The sequence below is a fragment of the Argopecten irradians genome, chromosome 11 (genome assembly GCF_041381155.1).
Source record: "Argopecten irradians isolate NY chromosome 11, Ai_NY, whole genome shotgun sequence".
NCBI lineage: Eukaryota > Metazoa > Mollusca > Bivalvia > Pectinida > Pectinidae > Argopecten > Argopecten irradians.
Genome location: NC_091144.1, coordinates 5,880,462 through 5,889,465, shown reverse-complemented (window position 1 = coordinate 5,889,465; position 9,004 = coordinate 5,880,462). Strand labels below are relative to the sequence as shown.

At 31.1% G+C, this 9,004-nt stretch overlaps 1 long non-coding RNA gene across 2 annotated transcripts; it reads right to left on the bottom strand.

Moving 5' to 3' along the window:
- Positions 1-3,676: 3,676 nt before the first annotated feature.
- On the bottom strand, positions 3,677-8,997 carry LOC138334366 (uncharacterized). 2 transcript variants are annotated; one of them, XR_011210118.1, is made up of 3 exons: positions 5,863-8,997; positions 5,119-5,716; positions 3,677-5,024 (listed from the first exon to the last, which is right to left on the bottom strand). It is a non-coding gene; the product is annotated as an uncharacterized lncRNA (long non-coding RNA). The 2 variants fall into 2 exon arrangements; XR_011210117.1 differs by lacking the exon at positions 5,863-8,997 and having other exon boundaries at positions 5,119-5,751.
- Positions 8,998-9,004: the final 7 nt, after the last annotated feature.

Below are 9,004 nucleotides of genomic sequence, written 5' to 3'. Positions count from 1 at the left end.
AGAGAAATAAAGAGTTACTTCCCTTCATTTCACTCTAATTACTGACAGAGAAATAAAGAGTTACTTCCCTTCATTTCACTCTAATTACTGACAGAGAAATAAAGGGAAGTAATTTTGGCAGATCAGTGTTTAAATACCGATAAGGGATCTCTCGGATTTCTTATGCAGCTTCTCCTTGGTGCCTAGTTATGCACATTGCATTCTGGGACCGATCAGAAAAAAAAAATGCTAATAAATAGTTCATATTGATGTTTAATTCTCAAAAAGCACTGAAGGTATATTCTTCAAATTGTATACACGTATGTAGGTTTGCCTTGGTGACTTGTTATGCATATTACATTTTGAGACCAAAAGACAGCCAGTAGCACTGAACTGTTGTCAAGTAGTATGTATCCAGAAAATGGTATCAGAATCAACCCGAGCGACCAAGGGGAGATAAATATGTGTAATACTCGAAGGTGTTCAGGTTGGTATCAGAATGTGACAAATTTCAGTAAAAACCATCTATGATGTACTTCGCAAAAAATAAATACACAAGAACAACAAACCCTCAACAATCTTTTTATTTCTTCCTTTATAATATAAAAATAATGTTAATCTTTCAGAATATTTACTCTTTTTTTTTTATCTAAATCAGGAACATAACTCATACAATTACATATACAGTGATAAAATTGTGTTCAATGTTCTATATACAATGCATATCATCTTGCTTCGTTCCAAAATATACATAAATGTTTGAAGGGAGATTATGATAAATACACGTGACAATTAGGATTATACTCCTATGTATCATTAAATAACGAATGTCGAAGTTTAAAGCAATAAACAAAACAACAGATGAGGGAGAGATAACAAGTGATGCCATACATAGTGGCTATATCAGCAGTGGACTTGTATTATCTGGTTATTACGTAAATATGCTGGGCCCAGTTGTTCAAAAGGTGATTAGGTTAATCACAGTTTAATATTTAAATCAAGAATGATTTCTGACAATAGTGACTATAAAATTGTTTAAAGATACTTAGAACCCACTCTTTATCCGATTAGTGGAGATATGATAATGCAGGTTCTTCAGCAAACGAGAAATTTGAAATTTACTGAATAAATCAAGTTATGAAGCTAAAATGACAAAGTGAGAAATTTAAAGTTTGCTAAATAAATCAAATTACTAAGCTAATCATCATTTGAACAATCGGTCCCAGGTGTTCATTGTATGTCATCTAAAATCTATATTACAAACATCAGATATCAATAATACAGAAATCTATATCACAAACATCAGATATCAATAATACAGAAATCTATATCACAAACATCAGATATCAATAATACAGAAATCAGAAATCTATATCACAAACATCAGATATCAATAATACAGAAATCTATATCACAAACATCAGATATCAATAATACAGAAATCTATATCACAAACATCAGATATCAATAATACAGAAATCTATATCACAAACATCAGATATCAATAATACAGAAATCTATATCACAAACATCAGATATCAATAATACAGAAATCTATATCACAAACATCAGATATCAATAATACAGAAATCTATATCACAAACATCAGATATCAATAATACAGAAATCTATATCACAAACATCAATCACATCAGATATCAATAATACAGAAATCTATATCACAAACATCAGATATCAATAATACAGAAATCTATATCACAAACATCAGATATCAATAATACAGAAATCTATATCACAAACATCAGATATCAATAATACAGAAATCTATATCACAAACATCAGATATCAATAATACAGAAATCTATATCACAAACAAGAGATATCATAATACAGAAATCTATATCACAAACATCAGATATCAATAATACAGAAATCTATATCACAAACATCAGATATCAATAATACAGAAATCTATATCACAAACATCAGATATCAATAATACAGAAATCTATATCACAAACATCAGATATCAATAATACAGAAATCTATATCACAAACATCAGATATCAATAACACAAAGATCTTAATCGTTTTTATAATCTTGGTAGTCACCAATTTTTCCCTATTTTACAAAGATCTTAATCGTTTTTATAATCTTGGTAGTCACCAATTTTTTCCCTATTATTTCAACCCCTTTCAGTAATTTCCTTATCAGAGATATGTAATCAAATGATGACACTGTAGTACATATTGTATATTGTTATCATGATGTCAAACTTTTACACATTATTGATCAAATACTGCTCATTTATTGATTATAATACTGTCTAAGTTGTATGTATACATATAGGATATGAAATGAATGATTTTTTTATTTGAGATTATTTTAAAAACAAAGCTTGTATGTTTATTTTAGAGAACCTAGTTGTACTTATATGATGCTTGAAGATAACTCCTAAAAATCACTTTTAAAAAGTGTAGTGTTAAACTAGCAGCCTCAATTTTGACAGATCTGAAAAATGTGTTGGAAAACCTCAGGTGGTTTGATGGCGGGACAACAAACAATGCCAGAAATATGTTCCCTTAGTAGATTCATACGATTACCGGCAGATGATGTGTTTAATTATTGTACACCATTTTTAAAGGTGATAATACAAATTCTATGTCATACAATAACTGAACAGTTACATTAATAAGTAAAGCTAGGTAAACAAAATTAATTGAAATATACATACTATGCAAATAAAGATTATCTTTACAGCCCATATATTGACTTCCTTATTTGCATTTTAATTCATTTGTATAAATGTAGGTATTGGGACACAATAGTATAACAGCCTTTCTCAGAGACATTCAGTAGTCTGGAGACAGTTAACAGTTACCACTTATGTACGATCGTTGAGCAAACAAAATTCAAATATCCTCTGTGGTGTACTTACTGGGGGTATACTTACTTGATATGACATGAATATATTTACTGTATTTATACTGCATATATGTACTGACTTGATATGACATGAATATATTTACTGTATTTATACTGCATATATGTACTGAGGGTATACTTGATATGACATGAATATATTTACTGTATTTATACTGCATATATGTACTGACTTGATATGACATGAATATATTTACTGTATTTATACTGCATATATGTACTGACTTGATATGACATGAATATATTTACTGTATTTATACTGCATATATGTACTGACTTGATATGACATGAATATATTTACTGTATTTATACTGCATATATGTACTGACTTGATATGACATGAATATATTTACTGTATATATACTGCATATATGTACTGACTTGATATGACATGAATATATTGACTGTATTTATACTGCATATGTGTACTGACTTGATATGACAAGAATACATTTACTGTATATATACTGCACATATATATGTACCGACTTGATATTATAAGAATACATCTGCTATATATACCGACAGAGTTGCTTAATATAGTAAAATGTATTCATGTCAATCATAACTACATTTCAATTGACGAATCTTTAAATAAACACTGAATGAAAAGGATATTTTAAATTTGAGTCAAATAATATCAATTGGAGTTATCTTCCCTCAATAAGCTTTGGTGTCAAATGCTGAATGTATAGCTAGAAGTTTGGTCCCAGGGGAGATAATCAGAAAGAAACCTATATGATTATATATTGCACATATCAGTGATTATTAAGTTGGTTTATGATTGTATACTTTTAGATGGTATGTGACGTTTAAGAGTCAGTGATAACGGTGTATTGTGAAGGTATGTTTTATGTCTCGTAAAACTCGAGCTATCAATGGAAAAATATCATGGTTGATTGCAGGAAACTGTCTATATTTAAATATCATTTTGTTATTGAAAGATAAATTTCATCTTTAGTCAATGGGCATTAAAACAAATACATGTATGTATTTTCTGAAGAGACATTAATAGACAGAAATAATATCTGATGTTTGAGGAGATTAGGATTTTCATAAACACCGTATATGGATGATATTTTGATGGAACAATCATACCCTACGTAATACTTATACATAAATACAATGATATTTTGATGGAACAATCATACCCTACGTAATACTTATACATAAATACAATGATATTTTCAGTGTACATGTAATAGCATACCTAAAGCTGTCTCTGTGTTAACATATAGTGCACACATCTCTTATCTACTTCTATTATTTTGGCCAGAAACTGGGGTTAATGCACCATATAAAGAAGTTTGACAATATAGGCAAGTCATAGATTATATATTTACAAGTTTAGGAATAATAACATGACCTAAAGCACAAGGTAACATAGACTTATGTACCCAACAGTCAAGTCTGCATGGTACTAACTCAAGCTTGCATACCCTTTTTAAAACAAAACATAGAAGTATATAATTTGTTATTTCCAATATACTGATCAAGATAATACTGTTACCATGGTTACATTACCTTAATGAGGATTGACTGTGTCTAACTTTGTTCTTTTGATATCACAATATATTTCTGTATATATTCCTCTGTATGTATCACCCAGTATTACTTACACATGGGAACCATTATAGGGATCAAAATCTCGTGACTTACAAGTCTAACGTTTAATAAAATACATTTTTACTTTGGTAATAGTAAAATGTTTTGGTGTAACATACCTTAATTCTTATAAACATGGGTTTAGTATATAATAAATAGCTTTGGTGTATCTTGCATGGTTTGGTGTGTCATACATACACATGGTTTTAGTTAATTATACCTGGTGTATCATATATGTATATATGGTTTGGTGTGTCATACAGGTACATGGTTTTAGTTAATTATACCTGGTGTATCATACATGGTGTATCATATATGTATATATGGTTTGGTGTGTCATACATGTACATGGTTTTAGTTAATTATACCTGGTGTATCATACATGGTGTATCATATATGTATACAGTATATGGTTTGGTGTGTCATACAGGTACATGGTTTTAGTTAATTATACCTGGTGTATCATACATGGTGTATCATATATGTATATATGGTTTGGTGTGTCATACAGGTACATGGTTTTAGTTAATTATACCTGGTGTATCATACATGGTGTATCATACATGGTGTATCATATATGTATATATGGTTTGGTGTGTCATACAGGTACATGGTTTTAGTAATTATACCTGGTGTATCATACATGGTGTATCATATATGTATATATGGTTTGGTGTGTCATACAGGTACATGGTTTTAGTTAATTATACCTGGTGTATCATACATAGGTGTATCATATATGTATATATGGTTTGGTGTGTCATACAGGTACATGGTTTTAGTTAATTATACCTGGTGTATCATAGCTAGTGTATCATATATGTATATATGGTTTGGTGTGTCATACAGGTACACGGTTTTAGTTAATTATACCTGGTGTATCATACTAGTGTATCATATATGTATATATGGTTTGGTGTGTCATACAGGTACATGGTTTTAGTTAATTATACCTGGTGTATCATACATGGTGTATCATACATGGTTATCATATATATATGTATATATGGTTTGGTGTGTCATACAGGTACATGGTTTTAGTTAATTATACCTGGTGTATCATACATGGTGTATCATACATGGTGTATCATATATGTATATATGGTTTGGTGTGTCATACAGGTACATGGTTTTAGTTAATTATACCTGGTGTATCATACATGGTGTATCATATATGTATATATGGTTTGGTGTGTCATACAGGTACATGGTTTTAGTTAATTATACCTGGTGTATCATACATGGTGTATCATATATGTATATTGGTTTGGGTGTCATACAGGTACATAGTACCTGGTGATCATATATGTATATATGGTTTGGTGTGTCATACAGGAACATGGTTTTAGTTAATTATACCTGGTGTATCATACCTGGTGTATCATATATGTATATATGGTTTGGTGTGTCATACAGGTACATGGTTTTAGTTAATTATACCTGGTGTATCATACATGGTGTATCATATATGTATATATGGTTTGGTGTGTCATACAGGTACATGGTTTTAGTTAATTATACCTGGTGTATCATACATGGTGTATCATATATGTATATATGGTTTGGTGTGTCATACAGGTACATGGTTTTAGTTAATTATACCTGGTGTATCATACATGGTGTATCATATATGTATATATGGTTTGGTGTGTCATACAGGTACATGGTTTTAGTCAATTATACCTGGTGTATCATACATGGTGTATCATACATGGTTATCATATATGTATTTATGGTTTGATACAGGTACATGGTTTTGATGTATCATACATGGTCTATCATACGTAAATCTTAACATAGTTTTGGTGCTGGTTTTCTTCAGACATACATCACATCATCTTAAAACAACAAAATAGGCAAAGTCGTCATATCAATGTTAAAATAATTAAAACTAGATACAGGATAAACATTATATACCCCAGTACAGATTGCCTGTCTACTTGGAAAGTAGAAATATCTAAATGTCCCCAGACACAAGTGAAACACATCAAGTATACCCTTCTCTCATACCTCATCTATAGGGTCCAATCACACTCTATCGTCTACTTAAAATCAATCTCAAACACAAAATCTTAGTTACTGTATTAAATACTCATGACATTCATTATCAACTAAATGTATGTCTGTTAACGAGATTCATAGCCACAACTAATACAGCCCAAAATTCAGGATAAATCACCCAAACCTTGCTCAAAAAAACCTAAGTTTGACTTCTAAAATTCAAAATTTCATGATTTGGACCTAAAACATAAAAAATATTTTCAATTTAACTTCAAGGGCATATATAATTAAACCTAATTCTACGGTCACCCAACATGATATACACTGTACAGCCATTGGCTTTTAGACAAGAATTTCTACGCTCTCACATAATAAATAAAACATATTACATAACTCCAGATTATTATTCTGTGAAAATCCCCTCTGGACTTTCGACTGATTGGCTTATGGGAAATTTGCCTTGGCCCGAAGCTAGCTACAACAATGCCTAACTTGGATAGCTAACATTTCTTATAGTACTATTTTATCAAAGGATTGTCTAGGCTGAAGGCTTGATATGTCATGGGCATGAGCTTACCTGGCTTCAGGCTTACCACAGTGTCAAAGACAAAGGTTCTCGATCATTGAAGGCTTGCAACTGCATAAGGCTTATAATGTTTACAGCTTCCCATGGCCAAAGGCTTGCCATGATATTTACCTGAGGCTTGACAATCTTGCTATGGCCATGAGCTTATAATTAAAATACCTGGTCCCAAGTTTACCAAAGTCTAAAGCTTTTCATGGCCTGAAGCTTACCTGGCCTCAAGTTTTCCATAGTCTAAAGCTTGTCATGGCCTGAAGCTTACCTGGCCTCAAGTTTACCGTAGTCTAAAGCTTGTCATGATCAGAAGCTTACCTGGCCTCCAGTTTACCCTAGTCTAAAGCTTGTCATGGCCTGAATCTTACCAGGCCTCAAGTTTACCATAGTCTAAAGCTTGTCATGACCAGAAGCTTACCTAGCCTCAAGTTTACCATAGTCTAAAGCTTGTCATGACCAGAAGCTTACCTAGCCTCAAGTTTACCGTAGTCTAAAGCTTGTCATGACCTGAAGCTTACCAGGCCTGAAGAAAAACTTACTTTGACTTACTATAGCACTTTGTCTAGAACTGTTTACTCTAATTATCTCATATTCTACATACAACCTCCTGTACACAGCAGTGTTATCACATTACAATCTTTCCACGCTACACATATACAATTAAATTAGCTAAGGTTTACACAGAACAATTAAATTAGCAAAGTTTTACTCAGAACAATTAAATTAGCTAAGGTTTACACAGAACAATTAAATTAGCAAAGTGTTACACAGAACAATTAAATTACCTAAGGTTTACACAGAACAATTAAATTACCTAAGGTTTACACAAATCAATTAAATTACCTAAGGTTAACACAGAACAATTAAATTACCTAAGGTTTATCATATACATAATATAAATACTGGTATAGTCACCAGGTATATCACAACTCATCATCAATGTACATATTTGGTTAGTAGTTAATAATGTACATATTAGGTTAGTCGTCAATAATGTACATATTAGGTTAGTCGTCAATAATGTACATATTAGGTTAGTCGTCAATAATGTACATATTAGGTTAGTCGTCAATAATGTACATATTAGGTTAGTCGTCAATAATGTACATATTAGGTTAGTCGTCAATAATGTACATATTTGGTAAGCCGTCAATAATGTACATATTAGGATAGTAGTTAATAATGTACATATTTGGTAAGCCGTCAATAATGTACATATTAGGTTAGTCGTCAATAATGTACATATTAGGTTAGTCGTCAATAATGTACATATCAGGTTAGTCGTCAATAATGTACATATTAGGTTAGTCGTCAATAATGTACATATCAGGTGAGTCGTCAATAATGTACATATTAGGTTAGTCGTCAATAATGTACATATTAGGTTAGTCGTCAATAATGTACATATCAGGTTAGTCGTCAATAATGTACATATCAGGTTAGTCGTCAATAATGTACATATTAGGTTAGTCGTCAATAATGTACATATTACGTTAGTAGTCAATAATGTACATATTAGGTTAGTCGTCAATAATGTACATATTAGGTTAGTCGTCAATAATGTACATATCAGGTGAGTCGTCAATAATGTACATATTACGTTAGTAGTCAATAATGTACATATTAGGTTAGTCGTCAATAATGTACATATCAGGTGAGTCGTCAATAATGTACATATTAGGTTAGTCGTCAATAATGTACATATTAGGTTAGTCGTCAATAATGTTCATAGTAAGTTAGTCATCAATGTACATATTACCTTATTAAAGTTAGTCGTTTATCAAGTTATATTCACATTTTGAGTGTTTCGTCACAATATGAGTCAACCAACTGACGAAAACAAACATTTGCCTATGAAAACACTATGAAAACAATGATTCTCGTGCATCGATCAGCTGATTTCAAACATTATTGTTTGACATGTAACGTTGTTGAAA